At 49.9% G+C, this 25,308-nt stretch overlaps 1 protein-coding gene across 1 annotated transcript in view; it reads left to right on the top strand.

Moving 5' to 3' along the window:
* The window catches only part of LOC137437425 (neurobeachin), a 677,671-nt gene that overhangs the window by 169,262 nt on the left and 483,101 nt on the right, over positions 1 to 25,308 (top strand). The gene's annotated exons all lie outside the window — the stretch shown is intronic.

Below are 25,308 nucleotides of genomic sequence, written 5' to 3'. Positions count from 1 at the left end.
TGTTTTTCTTTTTCACTTTTTGGATTAATTGCACACATTGTCTGCTGTAAAGGTATCACAATGTGTACCTTTAGCTATGGCTTACCAGACTCTGAGCACATAAATATATTTAGACAACAAATTTCAACTCAACAAGCGTTGAATCTGTTACTTGCAATGGGACATGCTCCATGGCAGAACTTCCTGTCCCATAGATCGTACAAACCCTCGCTCGAGCACAGAACTTCCTGTCCCATAGATCATAGCAAACCCTCGCTCTACCACAGAACTTCCTGTCCCATAGATCATAGCAAACCCTCGCTCGAGCACAGAACTTCCTGTCCCATAGATCATAGCAAACCCTCGCTCTACCACAGAACTTCCTGTCCCATAGATCGTAGCAAACCCTCGCTCGAGCACAGAACTTCCTGTCCCATAGATTGTAGCAAACCCTCGCTCTACCACAGAACTTCCTGTCCCATAGATCATAGCAAACCCTCGCTCAAGCACAGAACTTCCTGTCCCATAGATCGTAGCAAACCCTCGCTCTACCACAGAACTTCCTGTCCCATAGATCGTAGCAAACCCTCGCTCGAGCACAGAACTTCCTGTCCCATAGATCGTAGCAAACCCTCGCTCTACCACAGAACTTCCTGTCCCATAGATCGTACAAACCCTCGCTCGAGCACAGAACTTCCTGTCCCATAGATCGTAGCAAACCCTCGCTCGAGCACAGAACTTCCTGTCCCATAGATCGTACAAACCCTCGCACGAGCACAGAACTTCCTGTCCCATAGATCGTAGCAAACCCTCGCTCTACCTCAGAACTTCCTGTCCCATAGATCGTAGCAAGCCCTCGCTCTACCTCAGAACTTCCTGTCCCATAGATCGTGGCAAGCCCTTGCTCTACCTCAGAACTTCCTGTCCCATAGATCGTGGCAAGCCCTCGCTCTACCTCAGAACTTCCTGTCCCTTAGATCGTGGCAAGCCCTCGCTCAAGCACAGAACTTCCTGTCCCATCGATCGTGGCAAGGCCTCGCTCTACCTCAGAACTTCCTGTCCCATAGATCGTGGCAAGCCCTCGCTCTACTTCAGAACTTCCTGTCCCATAGATCGTGGAAAGCCCTCGCTCTACCTCAGAACTTCCTGTCCCATAGATCGTGGCAAGCCCTCGCTCAACCACAGAACTTCCTGTCCCATCGATCATAGCAAGCCCTCGCTCTACCTCAGAACTTCCTGCCCCATAGATCGTAGCAAGCCCTCACTCCAGCACAGAACTTGCTGTCCCATAGATCGTGGCAAGGCCTCATTCAAGCACACAACTTCCTGTCCCATAGATCGTGGCAAGGCCTCATTCTAGCACAGAACTTCCTGTCCCATAGATGATGGCAAGGCCTCACTCTAGCTCAATTTCATTTTTCACTGCCAGGCTTTGCCAAGCACTGGTCAGTGGGTAATGAGGTAAGTTTACAAGGTTTAATGAGGTGCCAGGACTTAGTAAGGTCACTTAGATGATCTGCTTAGGTAGAATCACATAGGTTTGGCCCAACAGGTTATTACCATTTGTTTGGATTTTAGTTTGACCTCGTGCGATCTTTCCTTTTTCTTTTCCCAATTACAATACTGTTTTTTATAATTCAACAAATGTCTGCCTCATGGTTCATACGTCATTTGTGATAGTGGTATGGCTGGAATTGTGGTAAATATTATTTTATTCCTAATTAATAGTTATAATACATATATATTGTTACAGTCCGCGGTTAAGGATGTTATGTTTGCCGAGCGGAGGCCCCGCGACCTAACAGTTTCCCCGATTCACCCGATTCACTCGAACGTTGGCCATATCACACCACAGCTATTCAATGAGGGAAAAGACAAAGACGACGGATGTGAAGAAACGGAATAAGAAGACGAAGCAAAGGTTGAAAATACTACTAAATTTATTTACTATGTACAGGCTCAAAATAACCAAGTAGAAGGAAAGATAATAAAATAATATACAGAAGCTTTTAGAGACACAGTGAAAATACCAGCTTATACAGACTTAATTAACTACCCAGGACAGAACAAACAGAAACGGACTCACACGGGGAATTGCAGAGTGGATTGGCTGGCGGGATAGGGAGGTCCAACTGGTCCTGCAGCACGATCGGCTCGTTGGGCAGCCGCCGTTCCTTCACGGCCCTGCTCCAAACTGCCGTCCAGGCCCCAAGCGGCTGTCGAGTGTTGTTGCTGCTGTGGACGCTGCTGCTGGCGAGCAAGGCGATGAATAGCAGGCTTTGTGCTTCCCTGGATGATCTCCTTTCTCTCTCTTGGACCTGAATCGCTGCTGGATGATCTCTTCTCTTTCTCGGACCTCACAACCCAGCTCTCCTCTGACGACCGAGCTCTTTGCTTTGCACCTCACCACGCAGCTCAGCTCAGCCCTGGTCACTCTTGCGCGCGCGCTCTTATAGCGCCTCCGGCGATTAAGCCGCCGGCCTTCAGGACACGCCCATCGGTGTGCTCACCTCGGCCCTGGTTGGTCGCACGACCCTCTGGCTCCGCCCTTGATGACGACGGGCGGGCACGCCTTTCTTCCCCAACCCTGCCTCGTGGCCAATGGCGGCAATTGTGGTTGGCAATGCGAATGGCAATTGACGAAAGGGGAAATGGAGGTTTTGGGAATGGGAATGAAGGATGAAAGGAATCTATCTTTTTCACTCGGTGCAATGGAGTGTCATTTTAATGGAAGACAAGGCCTTACCCTAAAACACATAATAAGGATATAAACTACTGAACAAGGGTTTTATCGTGTCCTTCAATGTGTGCTTTATGGAATTAACTACCGGGACGCCCCTTTTACCTTTACACAACTCTGGAGGCAGGAGGGGCTATATTCAAGCAATAATTCATAACAATTTACCACAATACAACACAATAAAAAAAATACAATCCTCATATCCGCAACACTGCACCCTCCTCCTCTTAGGCACGTCCCGGGCCTATAGCTTTAATTTAGTGTGACACGTAGGTGTAGTTCCCTCTACTTTTAACCTGACCCTGAGTGCGACAGTTTTAAAATATAAATAAATATGTCCCGCTGCTCCATTGCACCCTGCCTAACAGACTCACGCCCACAGTTAACCGAATTGCGGAATGGTCTTCAAACTACACACTGACGGTGGGGAGCATTATTTACAATTGACGCTACTTTATTTACAAAACGCAACCCAGGACCTGTGATTGTTCTTTCTGGGGGGGAGACAGTCTGCTCTGCATCAATGCACTATGAAAGCACCCAAAACGCACCAACACACCCTCAGGCACCAATCGGTGCACAGTCATCATTGTTCACTGAATAAAAATAAAAACAACAACCCCTAACCCTGCAGGTGGTCTCTTGCTCTTCGGCTCCCTCTGCTGGCTATTATTATTTCTTCCAGTTGTTGTCTTTTTCCTTTGCTGGCGGCCTATTTGCAATAAAAAATGCACCCAATGTGTCCATGTTTTTATATATGGCCCACAGGGGCCGACTATGTATGGTTCACCTGTGGGGCATCGGTGCCCTGTGGCCAAGGTCTGCCAGCAAGATTTCGGGCCTTCATGGCCAGTTCCAGCAGAGGGGCCATGCCCCAACCCATGGGGTCCATAAGTGCTGCTCGGCCACAGACATGTGGTCCATAATGTGGTGCATCGATGCAGACAGCTGATTCTGGGAGTTCCGGGCGCACAATGGCGGACTCACGCACGCTCCCCTCGGTGCCCAGTGGCGCACAGGTCCTCATGTGGGAGACAAAAGGGGGGAAGACAGATGAGCGAGGGGTAAGGTCACAAGGGTACACATCAATAAGGCAATGCAAGGCGAAGTGCGTACGGAGAGCGAAGAGAGAAAGCTCGTCCCTACCGTACGTCACCCCCCCCCCCCCCCCCCCGTCACCTACACTACCCTTGCCCTTACCCCATATTTACAAAAATCTACACATTTACAAATCCATCGCTACCGTCACGTCTCCCCATATTTCTTCTATTTCAAATTCGTCACCACAATCCCTCCAGCCAAAATTTGCCATCACCCAAATTCATCATCAATCCTCATAAGGAGGAAGAGATGGAACATCAGCACAATGTCACACCCACGTCATGATGCGTCTCACTTCCAAACATTTGCATCATAAATAACAAAAAAACACCTGGCATGGTGTGGAGGTACGTCATCTCAGGTGAGTGGATGCAGATGGTGCGAGGAGATTTTCATCCTAACTATCCTCTAAATGACATTAACACACTTTACACTACCCGGGGTCTTTCCCTGCCAATCCATTGGCCAACTTACACTATGGGTTCTAAAAACCAATTCCCATTGCCCAAACTGTGGTGCTTTTCAATTTGGGGTCTCACTCCCCCGATTCATCTCCCGGTGCCCTTGCACAATTTCTGGGCTGGGTTGTGCAGCTCTCCCAGCAGGTCTACCCACCTGCACACCTCCACCACTGTAGTTGCCACCCGAGCTTACCTAGCTCCTCACCCTAACCTATCTAATTGGGGAAGGCCCCTCCTGGCTCTGTCACCCCACTCGGTGCCCTCTGGCACTGGGCTACCCGGGTCCGTCCTCCGGATCCTCGGGCCCCATCCACAACAACTCTACCAGCTCCCAGAGCCCACCTGCGGCCTCACCTGGCCGACATCCTCACAGTGGTGGAGTGCCCAAACCAACTACACACACTAACAGGCTACACGCCCAGCCATTTCCACAACACTAATGCACCCATCCAAACATCATTCTTTCACCCGCACCACAGATGCCAATATCCAACCACAATTTACCTATACCCTCTACCAAACACTTACACTACCCTCCCCAGGTATTAGTGATGGGGGTCCATCCTTCCCCCATTCACACCTTCGCACCATCCACTCCACTCCATAGTTTCCCCCATACTCACTCCATGACTATCCATTCCAATACTCCATATACTCCATACCATTTATTCCACACAACCATTCCCCATACACCTGTTGTTGCACACCTGTGCAATCATACCTGGTGCCACCTGCACCCTCCTTCCTTCCTGGACCATTTGGTCAGCACAATACTCATCACCATCACTCACTCAAACACTGCTCCATCCACCTGTTCAGTTGCACACCTGTGCAATCACGATACTACTCACAATCACAATCATTTACTCATACCCTGCTCAATACACTTGAATACACCTCCAACACTCACACGGCATCATCTAATCTACCTGTTGCCCTGCTAACTTAGTGCTCCCCGTCTTCCCTTTAAACTAAGCACATACCACGTCATTATCATCCACACTAATCTACCTGCGTCCCCACTACAGGTATCAGTCACTAACTAACCTTAACGTTACCTAAGGTCATCTCTCTAGATCCCTACACACGATATATCCTAACCCTCCCGGGCTAGTTTTCACTGCCATAAACCCCATAACTCTAGTGCTCCTTTGCCCCCGCTGTGAGGGATGGTGGATTGGCCATCCCACCACATCGGGCATCTCCCACTACCAATTTGGCTCGTCCAAATTCCCATCAATCAAAAATTTGCCAATCACTACCCATCATCTGCCAATCATTACTGCCAATCATCACTCTGCCAATCATCAAATTTTGCTTTTTCTAATTTCGGGGCCAAAACACTATTCTCGTCACACAGTCTACTCCCTAGTTCCTCTCGGTGCGCCAATTCACTTCTAAAGCTCGGCTTCGTAAAGCCGAGCAATGAATGCGGGTTGTTTGGTGCCAGCGGCTGGATACGTCCGGCACTCGGTGCAGGGAAGGAGGTTTACCCGGGCCGAGATCCCACGCACCACCTCGGCACGGAGCCATCCCATGGCCCGATCTCGACCTGCCGGAACGCCTCAACAAAAAGGGGTCGCCATGACGACCCTTCCTATCGGGCTGCCCGCTCCGCCTAGTGGAGCACGGACGCGGCCGTTCAAAGCGAGGCCCAGCGTGGATCGCGTACGGCGGTCCTTTCGAACCCGCCGTGGTTCGGATCCCCGCTGGTCCTCGCGGCACGCGAAACCCGGCACGCACCGAGGGCCCGATTCGGCTAAATGTCGTTCTAACCGCTAACCCGGTTACCGTCGATGCCTCACCTGCATGCTTACACCCCGCAGCCCGTTCCTTGCTCATACATCCAGCTGTTCCCATGCTCCTCGTCATTGCACCTTCTCTTACACACCCAGGTACACTCATTCCGCTCACAGACTTGGTCACACACCTGACCACCGAACACCTTTGCACACACTCGTCGTTCGCACACCTCACCAACACACCTCTTCGCGCCCCTTCCTCGGTCACCTCCTCTTTGACAATCACAGGTGTGCTCTCACTCGCACACCCAACCACGTGCCTCACTACCAACTCAAGTGTGCATTCCCACACATGCTCTACCACTCCAGGTGTGCATCCTTCCATTCCAGGTGTACATCCTCTCTCACCTGTCACAACCAACTCCCGCTCCGTGTCACTCTCACTACTTTCACCACCACTCTTGACAACGCACTCACCCTTACTCTCGACAGCGCACTCTTTCCTCCTACACCTGTCCGTTACACACCTTTCTCGCGCATCCTCTTGCGCACACTCTCCCGTTACTTCCTCCGTAACACTCACCACAGGCGTGCATTTTCCCTTACTCTTGACAGCGCACTCTTTCCCCGTGCACTCGTCCGTTACACACCTTTCTCGCGCATCCTCTTGCGCACACTCTCTCGTTACTTCCTCCATAACACTCCCCACTCCGCGCTTCCATGTGCCCCCTCGCACACGCGCAACAACCAACTCACTCTCGACGGCACACTCGCTCCTCGGCACGCACTTTTTCCTTACACACCCCAGAGTCGGACATTCTCGCACACCTCCTCCTGCGGACACCGTACCTGTCGCACACTTCACCAACGGCTTCTCCCGAACACCCGGATCCAAATCAACCCCCAAGCCGACTGAAGCTCCCCTCACATCATATACATTTCCTCGTATATCGCCACTCACCTTGGCACCTCGTCGTCGCACCTCCTCTGCCACCTGCAAACTCTTTATTTGGTTAGTGAGCACACCATTATGAGTTGAGCACCGACCTTGTACATATTCCAGCACCTCCTCCTGTATTTCTCTCTTAGTTTCTGTCCGTCTCTTCTTAATTTCACTCACCTCTTCTTCCACTTCCTCTAATTTTTGCTTCACCTCTTTTATTTACCGGTGCGTCTCCTCAAGTTCGTCCTCTAAAGCTATTTTGACCGTCTCTATATGCGTCCTCACCTCTCGGTCCTTCGTCTCCATTACTTCTGTCACCTCTTCCAACCTCGTTGGCAGTCCCTCACGTACCATCTGACATTGCCTCTGTGTCGCTATCAAGTCATTTTTAATGTCGTTTTGTGTCGCTTTTAACCCTCCTAGTACCGCAGTGTTCCTTTGAACCTGCTCCACTAACTCCGTCTGTCCCACCGTCAGCTGTTCCACCTCCTCCGTCAGATCTTCTATGCCCCCTTGTAACTTTGCCGTCCCATTTCTCACTTCTTTTTCCATACGCTTTTCACCTCGCTTTACCTCCTCGCGTACCCCCGAGACTTCCTCACTTACACCTCGTCGTATTTCCTCTTTCATCTCCTCCCTCTCTTTTGCAGATGCCACCCTCATCTGTCCCAATTCATCCCTCTGAGCATCCAATTTGGTTTCTACCCAGATTTTTACCTCCCCTATCTGGTTCCCCATCTGTTCGATTTCCCGGGCGGATTGCTCCCCTATTGCCCGCAATTTGCCTTCCATCCTCTTTTCTAGCCCCTCTAACCCATTTTTCACCCCCTCTATCTGATTCTCCTGGGCAGCCATTCTATTTTCCACCCCCGTTAACCCATGTTTCACCCCCTCTATCCCATTGTCTAATCACGTTCCTTTGAACCTGAACCTTTGAACGTTCCTAGGTGGTCTTTCTGTCTTCTACCGACTCCTCTCCGGCCTTGCACCCCCAGCTCTCTCTGTGCTCTGTCCCCCAAATATTCCTACAGGTCGCACAAGATCTGCCAGCAACTGATGGTTAAACTGCCGAAATCTCGGCTCTCCGCTCACCTTCACTCTTTCATTCCTCTTTTCTCCCGCCTCTGGAACAAACTCCCTCACTCCCTTCAATCCCACTCCTCCCTCCAGGTCTTTAAAACAGCTGTTCACCACCATCTCTTATCTTCCCCCATCCAAAACCTTGATCTTTTCTACCCCCGCTAATTCACCCCAGATCCACCTTGTTTGAAATTCCAACTTCTTTCCTGGAAGTCCTGGCAGTGTCCATATGTTTTATACCTCTCCCACTGCCCCCTTCCCACGCCCCCCCCCCCCCAAAGCCCTCACCCTCTCTCAGATCTCTCGATGTCTCCATGTCTCTCGGTCCCTGCTCTCAAATGTTGTGTTTGTGTCCTTCCCCCTCTCTCCCCATCTTGTCTACCGCTCCCAATGTTATATGTTTTATGTGTCGGTTTGTCTTTCTGTGTGATTAATGTTCGCTCTTTCACGAGCCTCGATATTGTATACAAAAAAAAAAAAAAACAAAAAAAAAAAAAAAAAAAACTCAAATTTCTTGTCTAAACCCTCAAATTTAGCTTCCAGCCGTTCCCCCATTTCTCCCATTTTGCCCCCCATTTCGCCCATTTTGCCCCCCATTTCGCCCCCCAATCACTCACGATCAGCCCTCAATCCCACGATTTGGTTTCCCAACCGCTCACCCTGAGCCCTCGTCTCGTCCCTCTGCAGGTTGAGGGACTCCTGCATTTGCGCCATAAATTGCTCCATGAAGGCCTGCATTTGGACCACGCCCATTGGTTCCGCGGCCGTGGCCCCCTCAACCACGTGCACGAGAGCGCCATTTTGTGCGCCTGATACCCCCTCAACCACATTGCCAATGTTCTCTTCCTCTCTTTCCTCCACATACATTTCCCCGAGGTCCTGGGTCGATTCTACCCCGTCTATCTCTCCCACCGACATCCCGTCGCCTTGACCAGCCATGGCGCGATTTCAAAATTCGGGTTTTGCTTTAAAACGACACAAATTTCGGCCGCTCCAAATTTTGACCAAATTTTTTTTTTCTAGATGTTTTTTGAAAAATTTGGTTCGGGCCTCGAATCTCACTCCCAGACACCAATTTGTTACGGTCCGCGGTTAAGGATGTTATGTTTGCCGAGCGGAGGCCCCGCGACCTAACAGTTTCCCCGATTCACCCGATTCACTCGAATGTTGGCCGTATCATGCCACAGCTATTCAATGAGGGAAAAGACAAAGACGACGGATGTGAAGAAACGGAATAAGAAGACGAAGCAAAGGTTGAAAATACTACTAAATTTATTTACTATGTACAGGCTCAAAATAACCAAGGAGAAGGAAAGATAATAAAATAATATACAGAAGCTTTTAGAGACACAGGGAAAATACTAGCTTATACAGACTTAATTAACTACCCAGGACAGAACAAACAGAAACGGACTCACACGGGGAATTGCAGAGTGGATTGGCTGGCGGGATAGGGAGGTCTATGGTCCTGCAGCACGATCGGCTCGTTGGGCAGCCGCCGTTCCTTCGCGGCCCTGCGACAAACTGCCGTCCAGGCCCCAAGCGGCTGTCGAGTGTTGTTGCTGCTGTGGACGCTGCTGCTGGCGAGCAAGGCGACGAATAGCAGGCTTTGTGCTTCCCTGGATGATCTCCTTTCTCTCTCTTGGACCTCACAACCCAGCTCTCTCTTGGACCCTACAACTCCGCAGCTTTCCTCTGAACCTCACAACCCAGCTCTCTCTTGGACCCTTTTACTCAGCTCTCCTCTGACGACCCAGCACTTTGCTTTGCACCTCACCACGCAGCTCAGCTCAGCCCTGGTCACTCTTGCGCGCGCGCTCTTATAGCGCCTCCGGCGATTAAGCCGCTGGCCTTCAGGACACGCCCATCGGTGTGCTCACCTCGGCCCTGGTTGGTCGCGCGACCCTCTGGCTCCGCCCTTGATGACGACGGGCGGGCACGCCTTTCTTCCCCAACCCTGCCTCGTGGCCAATGGCAGCAATTGTGGTTGGCAATGTGAATGGCAATTGACGAAAGGGGAAATGGAGGTTTTGGGAATGGGAATGAAGGATGAAGCGTATCTATCTTTTTCACTCGGTGCAATGGAGTGTCATTTTAATGGAAGACAAGGCCTTACCCTAAAACACATAATAAGGATATAAACTACTGAACAAGGGTTTTATCGTGTCCTTCAATGTGTGCTTTATGGAATTAACTACCGGGACGCCCTTTTTACCTTTACACAACTCTGGAGGCAGGAGGGGCCATATTCAAGCAATAATTCATAACAATTTACCACAATACAACACAATAAAAAAAATACAATCCTCATATCCGCAACAATATATATATATACAGGCTTGGCATTTAATATGGAATTTTTTTTTTTTTCTTGACTGGGGTTTACTTTCTGAACTCAATATATCAATCTAGTGAGTTTCTTTTACGCTTCGGTGATTTCTTTGTTAAAAGAACCATGTCACTGATTGTCTGTCGCAGCAAGAAGTCAATAACAGGATTATATCACAGGTGGCGTGACAAAATGTACGGACAGGTACATTTGACGATTGGCTTCACAATCGGGTATATAAGGGTTGTTGCATTCTGTATTAGTGGAAAACAACTGCTGCACGTCTACAAAAGTTATTGCCGCTTCCCCTGGAGATGGTCCGTCAACTCGACAATGCTGTTTTTCATTTAGTGGTGGCTTTACGAAATTCCGGCATGAACAGCGTGCTATTGCTCGGCAGTATGGCATCACTCAAGGTCAGGTGTCAAAGATCCTGAAACGAAATGCTCAGAGGGGTGTCCCTACTCCAATACCGAGGTCAGGACGTCCCCGCAGAACCACAAGGAGGGATGATCGCCAGCTGCACCGGTTAGTCCGCAATGGCCGAACCAAGTCAGCTAATTGGCTTAGGGCTGAGTGGCAGCAACTGACAAATGTGCTTGTATCCAGAAGGCTAGTCAACCAACGACTGGTTCAAGCAGGCTATTGTGCCAGGCGTCCCCCGAGAAAGCCACGTCTGACCAGACAACACTGCCAGCGCCGATTGCAGTGGGCCAGAGAGCACCGTCAATGGCAGCCAAGACACTGGAATCACGTGATCTTCAGTGACGAGTCTAGATTTCTGGTCTATCGTCAATATGGCCGCGTCTGAGTGTGCAGACAAGTGCATGAAGCCTACAACAAAGATTGTATAGTGCGAAGAGTCCAAGCTGGTGGTGGTGGGTGGGGTGACCGTTTGGACTGCTTTTCATGCAGGGGGCAAAACTCACCTGGTTGTTCTGAATGGAAACCTGAACCAGTTCAAGCACAGGGCCATTCTGGAAGAAACATTGCTTCCATTTGTTCGTGCAGCCTTTCGAGGAAACTTTGTCTTCCAAGATGACAATGCACGGCCTCATCGTGCTCGCATGATCCTGCACTTTCTTGCTGACCAAGGTGCAGAGCATATGGAGTGGCCTGCCATGTCCCCGGATATGAATCCGATAGAGAACTTGTGGGCAGAATTAACGCGTCAAATCGACAACTTGGACCAGCAGCCTGCCTCTGTGCGTGAATTGCAGCAGGCTATTGTAACTGCATGGCAAGCGATTCCTGTCCAAACCTTGGCAAATCTCGTGAACAGCATGCCTCAACGTGTACGTGCTCTCCTGAATGCTCGTGGGGGTTACACGAAGTACTGAACTGTAATTTTACTGTCCGCAATCCCAGTCGTAATTTAACTTTTGTTTTTCTTAAAAAAAATTTTGGCCTAATGTGCAAAATAAAGAGATACTTGTGGAAAACGCACACAGGTTTAACACAGTACTGTCCGTGAATTGAGTTCGATATCAGTTGACATCACTTTCAAGGATCAATTTATTTGCTTCGAAATGTCAAATGTGGTTTTTGTTTCTTTTAAAGGTCACATTAACAAAATCTAGAATAATTTCAAAATAATTCCAATGAACGTTTGGTTCTTAGTCATCTTGAAAAGTAAGTTCACTCCCACAAAAAAAAAATTCCATATTAAATGCCAAGTCTGTGTGTATATATATATATATATATATATATATATATATATATATATATATATATATATATATATATATATTGTTACGGCCCGCGGATAAGATGTTGTTGGTTTGCCGAGCGGATGGCCCCGCGGTCGTACAGTTACCCCGACTAACCCGATTCCCGAACGTTGGCCGGATCGCGCCACAGATATTCAATAGGGAAAAGACTAAGGCGACACGGATGTGAAGAAGAAGCAGACAAAAAGGTTGGAAATACGAATATAATTTATTTCTATTTACACCCAAAAATAACCAAGGAGAAGGAAAGATAAGAAAATAATATACAGAAGATTTTAGAGACACAGTGCAATGCTAGCTTATACGAGCTTAATTAACTACCCAAGGACAAAACAAACAGAACAAACTCACGTACACCAAAAGGATGGAAAGGCAGGAGGTGGATGGCTAGAGGGAGAGGAAAGTCCAAGGGGTCCTGCAGCACGAGCGGCGCGTTTAGCAGCCGCCGTTCCTTCGCGGCCCTGCTCAAAACCGCCGTCCAGGCCCCAAGCGGCTGTTGAGTGTTGTTGCTGCTGTGGCCGCCGCTGCTGCTGCTGCTGTGGACGTCGCGTGCTTTGCCAGGACTACAACAGGCTTTGTGCTTCCCTGGATGATGATCTCCTTAATGTTCTCTATGTTCTTTTGCTCACATGCCAGCCTCGGACTCTGCTCGGAAGGGCACCCGCTCAGGAACAAACATCGGCCCACTTGATCAGCCGTTGCTGTGTACAAAGCTTCCTTGGATGATCTCAATGTACTCTCGCAGTTGGTTCTCTTACAGTTGGTTCTCTCTGGATGATCTTTTTACACAACTCAGCAACTACTCCACTCTACAACGTCCTTGCGCGTGCGCTTTTATAGCGCCTCCGGCGATCAAGCCGCCGGCCTTCAGGACACGCCCATCGGTGTGCTCACCTCGGCCCTGATTGGTCGGCACGGCCCTCCAGCTCCGCCCTTGATGACGATGGGCGGGCACGCCTTTCTTCCCCGACCCGAGCACATGTTCAATGGTGGTTTTGGAGGGGATGTAACTGGCAATCGAGGCTTGGCAATAATGAAAGGCAATGAAAGTTTTGGGAGTGGGAATGGGGAATGAAAGGAATCTACTCTATTTCACTTGGTGCAATGGAGTGTCATCTTAATGGGAGACAAGGCCTTACCCTAATACACATAATAAAGATATAACTATCAACCAGGGGGAAATCTATGATTGGCTAACGTGTATGCTTTATGGAATTAACTACGGGAACGCCCTTTGACCTTTATACAACACTGGAGGCAGGAGGGTCCAGACTTAAGCAATAATTCACAACAATTTACTGCAATACAACACAAAAAAAAAAAATACAATCCTCATATCCGCAACAATATATATATATATATATATTGCTGCGGTTTTGAGATTTGTACAGTAAAGTTCAATAAAGGTTAAAGGTTGCCCCCCATAGTTAGTCACACGAGCAACATGTAGCCTCATTTGTAGTATAGTTATGTCTTTACCAAGGGGGGATTAGTCCCCTTGTCTTTAACTAGCCGATGGGATCCGGGGCGATGACGTTCCTTCCGGACGGCGTTAAATAGGGTTGCAGGCCGAATTCCTAGTACCTAAATACCAACGCCACCTAGGAAGCAAGGAAATAAGCCCCGGCCGAATCACGGTTATAGGTGGAAACGCCGAGCGGTAGCGAACCGTGACCCGAGCCGTTATCAAGGACTAGATCCCGATCCGAGCGGTTCCTATCATGCCACACTTACCCAATGGAGGAAATCACTGATACGGTCGAATCAGGAAGAAACAAGGAATAACAATTGGTTTATTACACTATGTACAAGGAGAAGAAGAAGAACACACAGTGCAGCCTTATACAGTCTTATGCTTATCCCAGGACACGGGCCCGTTTCACACTCAGACACCCTCACACCGGGTTGTCGATGCTCAGGTTGATTGTCCAGGGATGGCGTCCAGGCAGTTCACTCCGGTCCCCGACTCGCACTTCGAAGAAGATGGTCAGGGTGGCAGAAGCTCCCCGCGGGTCGTTGGCACGGATCGGACAATTACGGGGCGAACGGTAAGGCTGGCTGGGTGGTTACTTGCGACCACGGTCGCGTACGTAATAGATGAACCGGCGCTATATGCGCTCCCAATACAAGTTCATAGGTGCTCCCCAATCCAAGTTCATAGGCGCTCCCAATACAAGTTCAATGGCAAGCGCCTCTCCCGTAGAAGTCCTCTCACAGAGCGCAAATCGGGAAAGTCCTCCTACAGTGCGCTCTACCAACAAGTCCTTTTACCGCAAGCTCCCTCTGTAAGTCCTCATACAACGATTCTTTCGCATGAGTCCTGCACGAGTCCTCCTCAAGGGCTTTGTGCGTGCGCTTATATAGGCACGCCCTTACCACGCCCCTCATGCCATGCCCTTAGAGCCCTGATTGGTTATGGCTCTTACCGTTGCTGTTTCCGCCGCTCCAACCTCGATGCCGCGCTCCTCCCTCTCTCAGGCCTACCTCGTGTCCCATGACTACTGAGCATCCTAATGCGAGGTGCAATAGCCAAAATGGGGCGCGGGATGGATGCTGCCCAACGAGGTAGATTTGGAGGGTGGAGGCAAAATGAACGGGGCCTATCTTATTTCTTTTACACAATGCAGATGATACTAGGGAAATGGCCTTATCCCCACACATACTCTGACATAACTAATGTTCAAAATGGGCCTACGTGTTGCTTGGGGACTAACTATGGGGGCAAACCTTTAACCTTTAATGATGTTATATTTACACTCTCAAAACCGCAACAATATATATATATATATATATATATATATATATATATATATATATATATATATATATATATATATATATATATATATATATATATATATATATATATATATATACATACATATACATACATATATATATATATAGTTACGGTCCGCGGTTAAGGATGTTGTTTGCCGAGCGAAGGCACCACGACCTAACAGTTTTTCCCCGACTCACCCGATTCACCCAGACGTTGGCCGTATCGCGCCACAGCTATTCAATCAGCGAAAAGACAAAGACGACGGATGTGAAGAAAAGGAATAAGAAGACGAAACAAAGGTTGAAAATACTACTAAATTTATTTACTATTTACAGGCTCAAAATAACCAAGGAGAAGGAAAGATAATAAAATAATATACAGAAGCTTTTAGAGACACAGGGAAAATACTAGCTGAAAAAGACTTAATTACCTACCCAGGACAGAACAAACAAAACAAACTCACGTACGCAAATGGGGAACTTGCAGGCAGGAATGGCTGGAGGTTGGTGGCTGGAGGAAGGCACGGAGCTGGCTGGAGTTTGATCCCGCACGGGACGTCGGGCTGGACCTCGACGGCCGCCGATGCCACCGATCCTGTCGTGTGCGCGGGGTAACGGGTCGGAGCTGCTTGGTGGAGCCAAGCCAACGCTGCTGGTGGGGGGTCTGGCGTGACGGGTTCTCTCTCCCTCTCTCACTAACTCCAGGACTCTGTCTTAGTCCAACTCTTCCTCACCACCGACAACTCAACGCAACCCCTCCACTCTACGCAACCACTGACCACCACTGACGACCAACCCAGCTCTGACCAAAAACCACACACTCAGCTCTTGTCATTGCTCATCTCGTAAAAGCTCATCCCTCTTCTCATCTCTTTGGGGAACGTCCCGCGGCGGGTTATATAGGCCCCGCCCCTCAACCTTCGCGAACCTCCTTGATGTTTCTCTCCACACCCTCTCCAAGTCCAACCCCTTGTTCGTGGTTGGTTGAGTGGGGCTGACTCACTCCTCCCCTCTATGACGAGGTGGGGACCCGCCTTTCTTCCCCAACCCTGCCTCGTGGTCAATGGCGGCAATTGGAGGGGATGTAATTGCCAAATTGAGGCTTGGCCATTACGAAAGGGGAAATGGAGGTTTTTGGGAATGGGAATGAAGGGAATCTATCTCTTTTACTTGGTGCAATGGAGTGTCATGTTACTGGAAGACAAGGCCTTACTCTAAAACACATAATAAAGATATAAGCTACTGAACAAGGGTTTTATCGTGTCCTTCAATGTGGTGTTTCATGGAATTAACTACCGGGACGCCCTTTTTACCTTTACACAACTCTGGAGGCAGGAGGGGCCATAATCATCAATGTTACACAGCAATTTCCAATACAATACACACAATCAAAAACATACAATCCTCATATCCGCAACACTGCACCCTCCTCCTCTTAGGCACGACCCGGGCCTATAACTTTAAGTTAGTGTGACACGTAGGTGTAGTTCCCTCTACTTTTAACCTGACCCTGAGTGCGACAGTTTTAAAACATAGATAAACGTGTCCCGCTGCTCCATTGCACCCTGCCTAACAGACTCACGCCCACAGTTAACCGAATTGCGGAATGGTCTTCAAACTACACACTGACGGTGGGGCGCATTATTTACAATTGACGCTACTTTATTTACAAAACGCAACCCAGGACCTGTGATTGTTCTTTCTGGGGGGGGGGGGGGGGGGGAGACAGTCTGCTCTGCATCAATGCACCATGAAAGCACCCAAAAACGCACCAATACACCCTCAGGCACCAATCGGTGCACAGTCATCACAGTTCATCAATGTTCAATAATAAAATAAATCGACAACCCCTAACCCTGCAGGTGGTCTCTTGCTCTTCGGCTCCCTCTGCTGGCTATTATTATTTCTTCCAGTTGTCTTCTTTTGCTGGCGGCCTATTTGTATTAAAACTTGCACCCAACGTGTCCATTTTTATTTATTTATGGCCCACAGGGGCCGACTGGTGTGGTTCACCTGTGGGGCATCGGTGCCCTGTGGCCAAGGTCCGCCAGCAAGATTTCGGGCCCTCATGGCCGGTTCCAGCAGAGGGGCCACGCCCCAACACATGGGGTCCATAAATGGTGCTCGGCCACAGACATGTGGTCCATAATGTGGTGCATCGGTGCAGACAGCTGGTTCTGGGAGTTCCGGGCGCACAATGGCGGACTCACGCACGCTCCCCTCGGCGCCCAGTGGCGCACAGGTCATGTGGGAGACAAAAAAATGGGGGGAAGACGGATGAGCGAGGGGTAAGGTCACAAGGGTACACATCAATAAGGCAATGCAAGGTGAAATGCGTACGGAGAGCGAAGTGAGAAAAGCTCGACCCTTCCGTACGTCACCCCCCTGTCACCTTCTCTACCCTTGCCCTTACCCCATATTTACAAAAATCTACACATTTACAAATTCGTCACGACTGTCACGTCTTCCCCATATTTCCCCTATCCCAAATTCGTCTCCACAATCCTTCTGGCCAAAATTTGCCATCACCCAATTCATCATCAATCCTCATAAGGAGGAAGAGATGGAACATCAAGCACAATGTCACACCCACGTCATGATGCGTCTCACATTCCAAACATTTGCATCAAAAATAATAAAAACATGGCATGGTGTGGAGGTACGTCATCCCAGGTGAGTGGATGTAGATGGTGCGAGGAGACTTCAATCCTAACTATCCTCTAAATGACATTAACACACTTTACACTACCCGGGGTCTTTCCCTGCCAATCCATTGGCCAACTTACACTATGGGTTCTAAAAACCAATTCCCATTGACCAAACTGTGGTGCTTCTCAATTTGGGGTCACACTCCCCCGATTCATCTCCTGGTGCCCTTGCACAATTTCTGGGCTGAGACGTGTAGCTCTCCCAGCAGGTCTACCCACCTGCACACCTCCACCACTGTAGTTGCCACCCGAGCGTACCTGCTCCTTACCTAACCTATCTAACTGGGGAAGGCCCCTCCTGGCTCTGTCACCCCTCGGTGCCCTCTGGCACTGGTCTACCCGGGTCCGTCCTCCGGATCCTCGGGCCCCATCCACAATAACTCTACCGGCTCCCAGAGCCCACCTGCGGCCTCACCTGGCCGACATCCTCACAGTGGTGGAGTGCCCAAACCAACTACACACACTAACAGGCTACACGCCCAGCCATTTCCACAACACTAATGCACCCATCCAAATACCATTCTTTCACCCGCACCACAGATGCCAATATCCAACCACAATTTACCTATACCATCTACCTAACACTTACACTACCCTCCCCGGGTATTCCTGATGGGGGTCCATCCTTCCCCCATTCACACCTTCGCACCATCCACTCCACTCCATAGTTTCCACCATACTCACTCCACGACCATGCATTCCAATACTCCAGATATTCCACACTACATGTTTTCCACACAACCATTCTCCATACACCTGTCGTTGCACACCTGTGCACTCACACCTGGTGCCACCTGCACCCTCCTCCTCTTCCTGGACCAGTTGGTCAACACAATACTCATCTCACTATTCTTCTCACTCATACACTGCTCCATCCACCTGTCCAGTTGCACACCTGTGCAATCACACTTGTTCCTTACACACTTTTCACAATACACTTCTATACACCTCCAACACTCACACGGCATCATCTGAACTACCTGTTGCCCTGCTAACTTAGTGCTCCCCGTCTTCCCTTTAAACTAAGCACATACCACGTCATTATCATCCACACTAACCTACCTGCGTCCCCACTACAGGTATCCATGTCACTAACTAACCTTAACGTTACCTAATGTCAATCTCTAGGGCCCTACACATTATATCCTAACCCTCCCGGGCTAGTTTTCACTGCCATAAACCCCATAAATCTAGTGCTCCTTTGCCCCCGCTTGTGAGGGATGACAGAGTTGCCATCCCACCACATCGGGGATCTCCCACTACCAATTTTGCACACCAAATTCCAACCAATCAAAAATTTGCCAATCACTCTACCACTCCTCTGCCAATTATCACTCTGCCAATCCTTTGCCAATCATCAAATTTTGTTTTTCTAATTTCGGGTCCAGACCACTATCCTCATCATTGCAGTCCACGCACTAGTGCCTCTCGGTGCGCCAATTCACTTCCACAGCCCGGCTTTGTAAAGCCGAGCAATGAATGCGGGTTGTTTGGTGCCGGCGGCTGGATGCGTCCGGCACTCGGTGCAGGGAAGGACGCTTACCCGGGCCGAGATCCCACGCACCACCTCGGCACGGAGCCATCCCATGGCCCGATCTCGACCTGCCGGAACGCCTCAACAAAAGGGGGTCGCCATGACGACCCTTCCTATTGGGCTGCCCGTTCCGCCTAGTGGAGCACGGACGTGGCCGTTCCAAGCGCGGCCCAGCGTGGATCACGTACGGCGGTCCTTTCGAACCCGCCGTGGTTCGGATCCCCGCTGGTCCTCGCGGCACGCGAAACCCGGCACGCACCGAGGGCCCGATTCGGCTATATGTCGCTCTAACCGCTAATGCAACCTTCACATACACGGATTATTCTTACGAGTCCTTACGGATCGCCAACTCGTAGTCAATCACAAGCATCCGTAAATAACTCGCTGGTATCCGTAGATAACTCGTCACAACTCGCAACAACTTTTGACATGTCAAAAATCATCTTCCGTTATTTACGGATGCTTGCGATTGACTACGAGTTGGCGATCCGTAAGGACTCGTAAGAATAATCCGTGTATGTGAAGGCACCCTAACCCGGTTACCGTCGATGCCTCACCTGCATGCTTGCACCCCGCAGTCCGTTCCTTACTCATACATCCAGCTGTTCCCATGCTCCTCGTCATTGCACATTCTCTTACACACCCAGGTACACTCATTCCGCTCACAGACTTGGTCACACACCTGACCACCGAACATCTTTGCACACACTCGTCGTTCGCACACCTCACCAACACACCTCTTCGCGCCCCCTTCTCGGTCACCTCCTCTGTGACAATCACAGGTGTGCTCTCACTCACACACCCAACCACGTGCCTCACTACTAATTCCAGCGTGCAATTCCCATACACGCTCTACCATTCCAGGTGTGCATCCTTCCATTCCAGGTGTACATCCTCTCTCACCTGTCACAACCAACTCACGCTCCGTGTCACTCTCACGACTTTCACCACCACTCTTGACAGCGCACTCACCCTTACTCTCGACAGCGCACTCTTTCCTCATGCACCTGTCCGTTACACACCTTTCTCGCGCACACTCTTGCGCACTCTCCCCCGTTACACCCTCTGTAACACTCACCACAGGTGTGCATTCTTCCTTACTTTTGACAGTGCACTCTTTCCCCATGCACCCGTCCGTTACACACCTTTCTCGCGCACACTCTCCCGTTATATCCTCTGTAACACTCACCACAGGCGTGCATGCTTCCGTTACATCCTCTGTAACACTCACCACAGGTGTGCATTCTTCCTTACTTTTGACAGCGCACTCTTTCCCCATGCACCCGTCCGTTACACATCTTTCTCGCACACACTCTCCCGTTACATCCTCTGTAACACACCACAGGCGTGCATTCTCCCGTTACATCCTCTGTAACACTCCTCACTACGCGCTTCCATATGCTCCCTCACACACGTGCTACGACCGACTCACTCTCGACAGCACACTCACTCCTCGGCGCGCACTTTTTCCTCACACACCCCAGAGTCGGACATTCTCGCACACCTCCTCCTTCGCACACCGTACCTGTCGCACACTTCACCAACGGCCTCTCACGAACACCCGGATCCAAATCAACCCCCAAGCCGACTGAAGCTCCCCTCACATCATGTACATTTCCTCGTATATCGCCACTCACCTTGGCACCTCGTCTCCGCACCTCCTTCACCACCTGCAAACTCTTTATTTGGTTAGTGCGCCCAACATCACGATTTGAGCACCGACCTTGCACATATTCCATCACCTCCTCCTGTATTTCTCTCTTAGTTTCTGTCCGTCTCTTCTTAATTTCACTCACCTCTTCTTCCACTTCCTCTAATTTTTGCTTCACCTCTTTTATTTCCCGGTGCGTCTCCTCAAGTTCGTCCTCTAAGGCTATTTTGACCGTTTATATGTGCGTCCTCACCTGCCGGTCCTTCGTCTCCATTACTTCTGTCACGTCGTCCAACCTCGTTGTCAGTCCCTCACGTACCATCTGACATTGCCTCTGTGTTGCTATTAAGTCATTTTTAATGTCGTTTTGTGTCGCTTTTAACCCTCCTAGTACCGCAGTGTTCCTTTGAACCTGCTCCACTAACTCCGTCTGTCCCATTGTCAGCTGCTCCACCTCCTCCGTCAGGTCCTCTATGCCCCCCTGTAACCTAGCCGTTCCATTTCTCACCTCTTTCTCCATACGCTTTTCACCTCGCTTTACCTCCTCGCGTACCCCCGAGACCTCCTCACTTACACCTCGTCGTATCTCCTCTTTCATCTCCTCCATCTCTTTTGTAGATGCCACCCTCATCTGTCCCAATTCATCCCTCTGAGCATCCAATTTACTTTCTACCCCGATTTTTACCTCCTCTATCTGCTCTCCCATTTGTTTAATTTCTTGGGCGGATTGCTCCCCTATTTCCCGCAATTTGCCTTCCATCCTATTTTCTAACCCCATTAACCCATTTTTCACCCCCTCTGTCTGATTCTCCTGGGCAGCCATTCTATTTTCCACCCCCGTTAACCCATTCTTTACCTCTTTTATCCCGTTGTCTAACCCCTCAAATTTCTTGTCTAATCCCTCACCGGTACCCCTCGCTTCGTCCCTCATTACCCCCAATTGCTCACCCTGAGCATCCATCCGGTTCCCCATTTCGCCCCCCAATCGCTCACTATCAGCCCTCGCTTCGTCCCTCATTCGCTCACTATCAGCCCTCACTTCGTCCCTCATTCGCTCACTATCAGCTCTCAATCCCACAATTTGGTTTCCCAACCGCTCACCCTGAGCATCCATCCGGTTCCCCATTTGTCCCATTTTGGCTTCTAGCCTCTCCATAAGGGCCCCCATTTGTAACATAAAAAGGTCCGAATCCACCGGTGGCGCTGCTACGGTCGCGGGTGCGGTCGCCGTAGCCATGTGCGAGGCGCCATTTTGCGCGCCCGTAACCTCGTGCGCGAGAGCGCCATTTTGCGTGCCTGGAACCCCCTCAACCACCTCCTCCATATACATTTCCCCGAGGTCCTGGGTCGATTCTACCCCGTCTATCTCTCCCACCGGCATCCCGTCGCCTTGACCAGCCATGGCGCGATTTCAAAATTCGGGTTTTGTAAAACAAAAGCAATTTCGGTACTTTGTAATTTTGAGCGCGTTAAACGCTTCAGGTCCGAATCCGACACTTCTGACACCAATTGTTACGGTCCGCGGTTAAGGATGTTGTTTGCCGAGCGGAGGCACCGCGGCCGAACAGTTTTTCCCCGACTCACCCGATTCATCCAGACGTTGGCCGTATCGCGCCACAGCTATTCAATCAGGGAAAAGACAAAGACGACGGATGTGAAGAAAAGGAATAAGAAGACGAAACAAAGGTTGAAAATACTACTAAATTTATTTACTATTTACAGGCTCAAAATAACCAAGGAGAAGGAAAGATAATAAAATAATATACAGAAGCTTTTAGAGACACAGGGAAAATACTAGCTTCTACAGACTTAATTACCTACCCAGGACAGAACAAACAAAACAAACTCACGTACGCAAATGGGGAACTTGCAGGCAGGAATGGCTGGAGGTGGGTGGCTGGAGGAAGGCACGGAGCTGGCTGGAGTTTGATCCCGCACGGGACGTCGGGCTGGACCTCGACGGCCGCCGATGCCACCGATCCTGTCGTGTGCGCGGGGTAACGGGTCGGAGCTGCTTGGTGGAGCCAAGCCAACGCTGCTGGTGGGGGGTCTGGCGTGACGGGTTCTCTCTCCCTCTCTCACTAACTCCAGGACTCTGTCTTAGTCCAACTCTTCCTCACCACCGACAACTCAACGCAACCCCTCCACTCTACGCAACCACTGACCACCACTGACGACCAACCCAGGTCTGACCAGAAACCACACACTCAGCTCTTGTCATTGCTCATCTCGTAAAAGCTCATCCCTCTTCTCATCTCTTTGGGGAACGTCCCGCGTCGGGTTATATAGGCCCCGCCCCTCAACCTTCGCGAACCTCCTTGATGTTTCTCTCCACACCCTCTCCAAGTCCAACCCCTTGTTCGTGGTTGGTTGAGTGGGGCTGACTCACTCCTCCCCTCTATGACGAGGTGGGGACCCGCCTTTCTTCCCCAACCCTGCCTCGTGGTCAATGGCGGCAATTGGAGGGGATGTAATTGCCAAATTGAGGCTTGGCCATTACGAAAGGGGAAATGGAGGTTTTTGGGAATGGGAATGAAGGGAATCTATCTCTTTTACTTGGTGCAATGGAGTGTCATGTTACTGGAAGACAAGGCCTTACTCTAAAACACATAATAAAGATATAAGCTACTGAACAAGGGTTTTATCGTGTCCTTCAATGTGGTGTTTCATGGAATTAACTACCGGGACGCCCTTTTTACCTTTACACAACTCTGGAGGCAGGAGGGGCCATAATCATCAATGTTGCACAGCAATTTCCAATACAATACACACAATCAAAAACATACAATCCTCATATCCGCAACAATATATATATATATATTGCTGCGGTTTTGAGATTTGTACAGTAAAGTTCAATAAAGATTAAAGGTTGCCCCCCATAGTTAGTCACACGATCAACATGTAGCCTCATTTGTAGTATAGTTATGTCTTAGTATATGTGAGAGTAGGCCCCTTCCAATGTTAATCCTGCGTTGTTGTAAAGACAGGAGGATAGGCCCTACTTCTACACACCATTCCACGTCCATAGGTTCGATCCATTGCGGCTAAAAAGCCCCAGTTGTGCTGGGCGCGAGTTAACACGAGGTGGGCCTCGGCAGGTGGAGGAGGGTTGAGATCGGCGCGGCGGCAGTGGGGACGGTAAGCATGAGTCACCAATCAGGGCTCACAGTGTGTGGCTGCAGCACTGCGTCACAGGGCGTGGTTGAACATCGATCGGGCTAAGGGCGTGGCAATAAAACCGATCGCGCAAAGCCCCCACCTCAGTTATGAGAAGGGTGAGGCGCTCGTCAGTTGCAGTACCTCAGTTATGAGAAGGGAGACGCGCTTGGAGAGAATCATCCGCACTGTATGAACTTGGTTACGAGGAATACGTGGGCGCAGCCAGGGCGTTGATAACTTACGCGGTTCAGTCAAAGTGAGTGAACGCGGCTGAATAACCGCCAGCCGCACAAAGTCCGCCCTCTACCGTTTGCCCGGAGATTACCCGTTTGTTAGAGCGGAACGATACGAGTTCCTGCTTTCGCCTACCTCCATCTTCGCGGGACGTGCTGGGGACCGTGGAGAGTGAGACTGGGCCGAGCCTGGACGACAACCGTGGCGCTGGAGGACATCATCCTGCCCATCTGCAATCCCCGTGTGAGTGTGAGTGAGATGGGCCTGTTTGTCCTTGGGTATTAAGAAATAAGACTGTCTAAGCTTCCCTGTGTCTCTTCGTCCTGAGCTGTAAATACGTGCATAATAATTAAACCTATTTGTTCTTGCTCTTCTTCTGAATTCGATCGTCTTTGTGATTTCTCAATTGACTAAGCGTGGCATGGGTAAAACCGCTTGAATTGGGTTCCACTATCTATAACGGCGTGGATCATGTGTAGGCAAACCGCTCGGCGTATCGCCATCACACGTGGTTCGTGCGAGTCTTATTTCCTCGCTTCCAGGGCAGCGCTAGTACTTAGGTATGAGCGAATTTGGTCCCGAAACCCTATTTGGCGCTGTCCGGAAGGGACGTACTAGGTCTCGGGTCAGGTCAGTAAAGACAAGGGGATTAATCCCCCCTTGATAAGGGGAGAAGGCCGGCGACAGATTCGCAACAATTGGTGTCAGGAGTGGGATTTGGAACCTGGGACAAAATTTGTTGGACAAAATTTTGGACACCAATTGTACATATTGGCCGTAACAATTGGTGTCGGGGAGTGGAATTTGGAACCCTACCAAATTTTTTTTGGACAAATTTGGCCCAAAATTACGAGCGACCGAAATTTAGTTTTTTTTATCCAAAATTTTAATTCGTGCCATGGCTAGCCAAAGTGGTCGAATGCCGGTGGGGGTAGAAGAGGAGATAGATGAGGAGATCGAATCAATAACCCAGGACCGACAGGAAGAATTGGGGGAAGAAGAGGCAATTGATGAGGGGCCAGCAGTAGGGGTAGAAAATGGCAGTGCCTCGCACATGGCGGCGAGAGCCGAGCCCGTGGCGCCAGGGGACTGGGGTCTTTTTATGATTCAACTCGCGGCAAGCTTCGAGAAAGTGA

The sequence above is a fragment of the Myxine glutinosa genome, chromosome 12 (assembly GCF_964187855.1).
Source record: "Myxine glutinosa chromosome 12, kmMyxGlut1.1, whole genome shotgun sequence".
NCBI lineage: Eukaryota > Metazoa > Chordata > Myxini > Myxiniformes > Myxinidae > Myxine > Myxine glutinosa.
This window is presented reverse-complemented; position numbering and strand designations above follow the sequence as displayed.